This window comes from Sinocyclocheilus rhinocerous, unplaced genomic scaffold (genome assembly GCF_001515625.1).
Source record: "Sinocyclocheilus rhinocerous isolate Xijiao unplaced genomic scaffold, SAMN03320098_v1.1 scaffold887, whole genome shotgun sequence".
NCBI classification, from domain to species: domain Eukaryota; kingdom Metazoa; phylum Chordata; class Actinopteri; order Cypriniformes; family Cyprinidae; genus Sinocyclocheilus; species Sinocyclocheilus rhinocerous.
In genome coordinates, this window is record NW_015634028.1 from 262,133 (window position 1) to 268,309 (window position 6,177).

Consider the following 6,177-nt stretch of genomic DNA (forward strand, 5'->3'; position numbering starts at 1 on the left):
GAGTGAGTGAGTGAGTGAGTGTGTGTGTGTGCTGGTTTTTCTATACTGTTGGGGAATTAAACTTGAATACACACCAACTCATGGGGACTTGTGTCACAGTGGGGACCTAAATTTATGTCCCCATGGGTACAGAAGCTTATAAATCATACAGAATGAGTTTTTTGAGATTGTAAAAATGCAGAAAGTTTTCTGTGAGGGGTAGGTTTAGGTGTAGGGTTGGTGTAGGGCGATAGACAGTATAGTTTGTACTGTATAAAAACCATTAAGCCTATGGAGAGTCCCCACAAGGACAGTGAGCCAGACTCTGTGTGTGTGTGTGTTGGAAATGATGTTTAGACTGAAGGGAAAGTAATTTCTGAGTGGCCCCCGAAGTCTCTCCCACCATCTAATTTTCATGGGAGGAGTGTCAAGTATCGCGATAGTGTTTGTAGAGAGCAGCTTCATGTCTTGATTTCATCTTTATCCTCTTCAGCAACAGCAGGCGCTTCTGGACGCACTGCAGAGGGCGATGAAGGTTTGTGTGTCTGTCCCAAGTGTTGACAACCCCTCCTCCCCCGATGAAAAACAAAATCATTATTCACTTAACCTCCCACATTTTGTCTGATGTCGTTTGCGTGGACAGCTGATTGATCTTTTGCTCTCTGGTTCTCTAAAGTGGCTGGATGAGTGCGCAAAGTAAGAGTGGAAGTTTGGAGGGGGCGCCATCTTAGCTCCAGCAGCAGCGGCGGCGGCGTCCTCACTCACACACAGTGCGCCGCTGGCACCAGCCAAAGGAGGTAAAGTGTGCTTGTTTTATTCCCATATGTTTCTCGCTTCGGATAGTAGAAGGGCTTTGGTTGAAGGTTCCGCCAGCGGAGTTAAAAGCAGGTTAGAATCACTCGACCGACTTGGGTTGCGAGTTACAGTATGAGGTTAGCAGGCTGCGGTCGGGTTAGCTTTTTAGCTGGACGGCATTCTAGCTAATCTGCTAACTTAGCTCGGTATCGGCTCACCGGCATGTTAGCATTTTAGCTTTTAGCGTGTTGGTTTCTTGGCTAGTTAGCCGCCTAGCGTGTGCTGTCAAAACTAATTGTAAAAGTAGCATCTGACTGGCTAACGTGCTAGCGGCTGGTTAGCATGGAAACCTCATTCAGTTGAGACTAGCGTCTTAGCATTTTAGCTCTGGGCTAATTAGCATCTTTAGCGCGTACTGTACTACAGTGCAACTGCTCAGTATGAGCTCCAGCAAGTCAAAATAAGAGGTAAAGAAAACGTCAACTGGTAATTAGCTGTTTTAGAGCATGCATGTGATACTTGGCGACTTGATATCGCGTTTGAAGATTGCGTTGGAAACTGATCATTTTGACGTAAGGTTTGAGGTTTCAGTGAGCAGGAGTCAAGACTTGGTGACTCTGGTTCATGATGGCAAACAGGGTCGCTCCTGGAGCAAAATGGATTCGTTTTATTAACTTTTCTTGCTAATCCACTTGTTAACAGTGTTTGGTCGTTAGAGTTTTATTGCAGTGCATGTTTGCATGCACGTGTGTATGTTAAAGCACGTTGAGTCGATCAAACACACACAGAGTCACTGAGGTGTTATTCTTCTAACAGTTTGGGCTTGGTCTTGCTGTAATGGATGTAAATTTGGCATTGTGCCCGTGTTAAGGTGTCGTCCACTTCCACCCATGGCATTTAGGATATTACTGGAGTTGCTGGCCAGTTGTCAACTTGTGTCAGTCCACACAACTGACCTTTCATCCCGTCACCGAGCATTACATCCTAATACTAATGTGTTTATCTGTCAGCATGCCTAAGAAGGAGATCATTTTGTTGTACTCTTTCCATGCTGTTGCTTCTGCATGTGTTGTTTTCATTGCAAAGAGACTGAGGATAAGTGATATTCCCCCAGGGAGATGTTTGGGTGAGAACCTCTAAAGAGCCATTTAACTGCAAGAATAGAGATTGCAAACAAGCACTGTGGTGAAAATCAGATTATTACATACTAGTTTACACAGTAGGCTAATATTTATAGATTCATTTTTTTATTGACGTATATTTAATTTATTATACGTGTCTATAATAATAAATAAAACATACAAATAATTCTAAGTCAATTATACACACCCACACACAGCCTAGTGAAAGTTATGGCATAAAACCCAAAGTAGGTGCTTTTGATTGACAGCATAAGTATGTGTCAGAAACAGGTGGACACTGTGCCTGTGAGGAGCACAGAGCTAAAATGACATCCCTGCATTGTAAGGGTTCACCCGGGTGCGTGTGCAGGGGCCTGAGAGCAGGAGACCTGTGCAAAATGTCAAGAAAATGATGCCTCTCCACCAGAGAGTGTATAAAGGACAAAGAGCAAGCGGGAGAATGGAGTATTAACTATCCTAGTGCTGTTTTTTACACGGTTTTGTGTTTGAATTACGTTGTCTTTATGTTCGGTCTCAGATGTGGAAATGTAATTTATCAAGCCTGGGTGATGCTATTAAGCCACATCTGTTTACTGTAGCTGTATCTCCCAGATGTGTTGTTTTTGAAGTATAAATGGATTATTTAGCACTCTTGAAACACATCCACAGAGTCTGAGGCTGCTCAAAATAGCCTCACCTTCTCTCGTCGGCCTCCATTATGAACTCTAATGATGAAGCTCCCCTGCGGTCCTGGCCTGATAACACCACTGATCTTTGCACTGCCATTTTGTGTCAGTGGGAGTGTGCTGGGCATCCATGTTGGCTCTTGGTCCTCCAGAGAGAGAGGGATAAGCCTGGTTAAAAGACTGCAGCCAGACACTACACTGCCAGAGAGTTTCTTACGGCAGTGTCTGTCTGCTACAGGGAACTGCTCGCTGCTGTTGTTTCAGTCCTGTTCACAGCATGGCGCTACACAATATGTGTTTTGCTGTAACACACAATTCACAGCTGAAATGCAGATCAGGGGTGCGTTTCCCAAAAGCATCGTTGGCTAACTATGGTGGTTCGTTCCATTGAACTCTATTGGTAACGACGGAACTTGCGACCATAGTTGCTTTTGGGAAATGCACCCCTGGTTGATAGTGATAGTCACTTTTATTTATAAGGCTTCAAAGCAGTTTTACAGTAATGAACAGAAAAAAAACTGCATCAGTGTTACTAAATTCTTCCTTTAGGAATCAATAAATTCAGTTAGAATTATAACTGAACTTTTTCAACAGTAAACAACTCTATGGAAGACTGATTCATCTCAATTCAGTTTATCGTTGTTCTTATTGAGTCGTTTCCAGTACAGTTATATCGGTAGACCAATAATGTTGTCCAAATACTTTTAGGGGCAAGACCTTGGGCTAGACCTCTCCAGACTTTCCAAGCTGTAGGTGTGTCTGAAGGAAATTTCTGTTGATCCTAATTATGTTGTTACTGTGAACGTTGACTCCTGTTGACATTTTGTTGCTAAAAATAATAGTAAAATTTGCCAGAAAAAGCTAATTATTTAGCTAGTTTATGAGCCAAAACTTCCCATTATTCTCATTTTCTCTAAAGCATAATTAAGCTTAATTAAATATTTAATACAACCCTCTACATTGCGAGTAAATCACTCGCATATGCGACTAAATCTTACTCTGGGCGACTAAATAATATCTAACATTAGCCATTGGCTAATAAATTCTTAGATTTTACACGCCAGTGTGTGTGTGAGAGGCGTTCAACACAGATTTTCACTCGATAAACACGCTGACTGAGCGCTTGAGAGTTTCGCTCTCCGTCAAGCGATCTGTACTATTTGGATGCACTCAATGGATCATGTCACGTACTCAATGGATGCGCCGTATGTAGCACGCAGCGCACCTGTATTTGATGTACCGTAAACTAGTGTGAAGGCCCATATAACAATAATATTAGGGGTGCTCTGATTGATCGGGTACCGATCACTATCGGCCGATAATCGCTTTGGGATGTTTGATCAGCGGTCTCTTAAAAAGGCCGATCTCAAAAAAACGATCTCAAGCTGATGACGCTGCCGTCAGAGGTTAGGCATGACATGCAGCGGCACCGTCTCAGTCTCTGTCCGGCGCGGGTTAAATAATTATAATGCTGAAGGTGAGGTACTCACCTTCATATTTCTTCAGTCTGTCCGGCGTGGGTGAAATAATTATAATGCTGAAAGTGAGGTACAATTCATATTTCTTCATTAAATAACTTAAGTAATTTTGAAAACTTTCTGTGAGCCATAATTTCACAAACAGTGTGAGTGCATCGCCGCGTGCGCCCTTCTCTCTCTCTCTCAAAATGCGCAAATGGCTTCAAATCACATCGCATCTGCACTAAGCGAGCTGCACGCAGCACAGTTGACACAGGAATTGTCACTTGTACAATTGAGGCAGTGTAGCGTTGTCACTAAAGTTTATAAATTGCATTTCTTTTTAATTCTTAAAGCGTTCACACTGCACACGGTTGCGGTCCGGCAGTGCCCGGGCACTTAATTAAAGTGACAGCGCATTGCTTGCGGTCAATATGAACATGGATTGACACGAAAATGTAGTAATTACACCATAAATGCATGTAATTAAAGTCTAATGTGTTTCACAGTCAACACATATGGCTTTTTGGCTAGGTTTAAAAGAAAAGAGCACTTTTAGATAAACAAGGCAATAATAGATGGCACTCGTGGAGGTAGGAAAACAAAGTTCTTTATGAACTGCAGGATTGCTTGTAATAAAGAATTAAATGCAAACGAAAAGGCAGTAGAGCTGACTGTCAATGGTAAGTTTTATTTTTGAATGTTTGTGATAATGTAAGAAAAGTAGTTTAAATGTTTTGCCACTTGCTTGAGCAACTTAAAATATAGCTTAAATCTAGAAGTAAATGCAAAAGTAAAAAGCATTGATTAATGTGTTTCTTATGTTTATTGCGTTTAAACACGTCTTTGAAAGATTGTATTACTGTACTGTTTAAAAAAAGAATCACAATTCTGAAAAAGCATTTTCAGTAACAATGTTTGGCTTTGAAATCAAAATAATGGATAAATGTGTTCGTGGTAAACAGCCACAGATCAGTTGCAGACTCCTGTGTGAAAGCTGCTTCTGCACCACTTAGAAATATATATTTTTGAAAAATGTCTAAAAAAAAATGCCCCCCTCCACCTCTCAAATAAAAAAAAATCCCCTCTCACAAGAGTCACCTAAGAGGGGAATTCATTTTCAAAAATGAAATTCAGGCTCTGAATAAATTTATTTATTTATTTATTTAGTCTAAAAATCTTGATTGGATCATCACTATAAATAATTCTACATGATAAAAAGAAGGCTTTAAAAAGATCGGTATCTGTGATCGTATCGGCAGATACTGTTTTCTGTGATCGGTGATTGGTGATCCGCCTCAAAAATCCTGATCGGAGCACCCCTAAATAATATTATTTAAAAATATGACTAGGCCTAAATATTAATTTATCCAGCACATCTATTTTATTCCAGCTAAAATCATTTGAATGAACGTCACACAATTTGTCAGTCCGAAAGAATCCACCGTGGCTCTGCATTCAGAAAATACGGTTTATTTTGTACCCTAAACTTTTAAAGCCAATTTCTAGTGTTCATTTACCACATGCATTACATATTTCGAGCAAAATTTTAATGTATACACTGTGCGTCAATCACCATGTTCAGAAACAGCAAGATATTTAATGTTCTTGCATTGATGGGGGAAAAAAAAAGCTTTTCTGGCAGAATTAATATAATTATTTTTTTTAAAGATATTTAACAGATCTAAACCACCTCTTTTTATTCGGATTAAAATGTAATTATTATCAAGCTCAGTCAGGCCAAGTAAGGCAGGGGTCCTCAACTCTGGCCCTCGAGGTCCACTTTCCTGCTGCCTTTAGCGCCAACAACCCTAATTAAACACACCTGAACAAGCTCATCAAGGTCTTGAGGATTGCTATAAAGTTACTGGCAGGCAAGTTTGATCACGGTTGGAGCTAAACTCTGCAGGAAAGTGGACCTCGAGGGCCAGAGTTGAGGACCCCTGAAATAAGGTGTATATTTGAAGGGATTAACCCCTTATCTGTCACCCCCCAGTTTCAGCATGGAGACACAAATAACATACCCAAAATAAAAAGGTTGCTGCTCATGAGTCTTTCTTACTAGATACATAATCAACATATGTTCACAAAGCTGACACTTCAAAGTTTACTGTTCAGGAATCAGAATTATATATATAT

General features: G+C 40.7%; 1 protein-coding gene across 1 annotated transcript in view; it reads left to right on the forward strand.

Annotated features, from left to right (window-relative positions):
• Positions 1-804: 804 nt before the first annotated feature.
• The window catches only part of tlk1a (tousled-like kinase 1a), a 29,004-nt gene continuing 23,631 nt past the window's right edge, over positions 805-6,177 (forward strand). The window contains exon 1 of the mRNA XM_016559114.1: positions 805-867. The gene's annotated coding sequence lies outside the window, so the exon portion shown is untranslated. The remainder of the gene's footprint in view (positions 868-6,177) is intronic.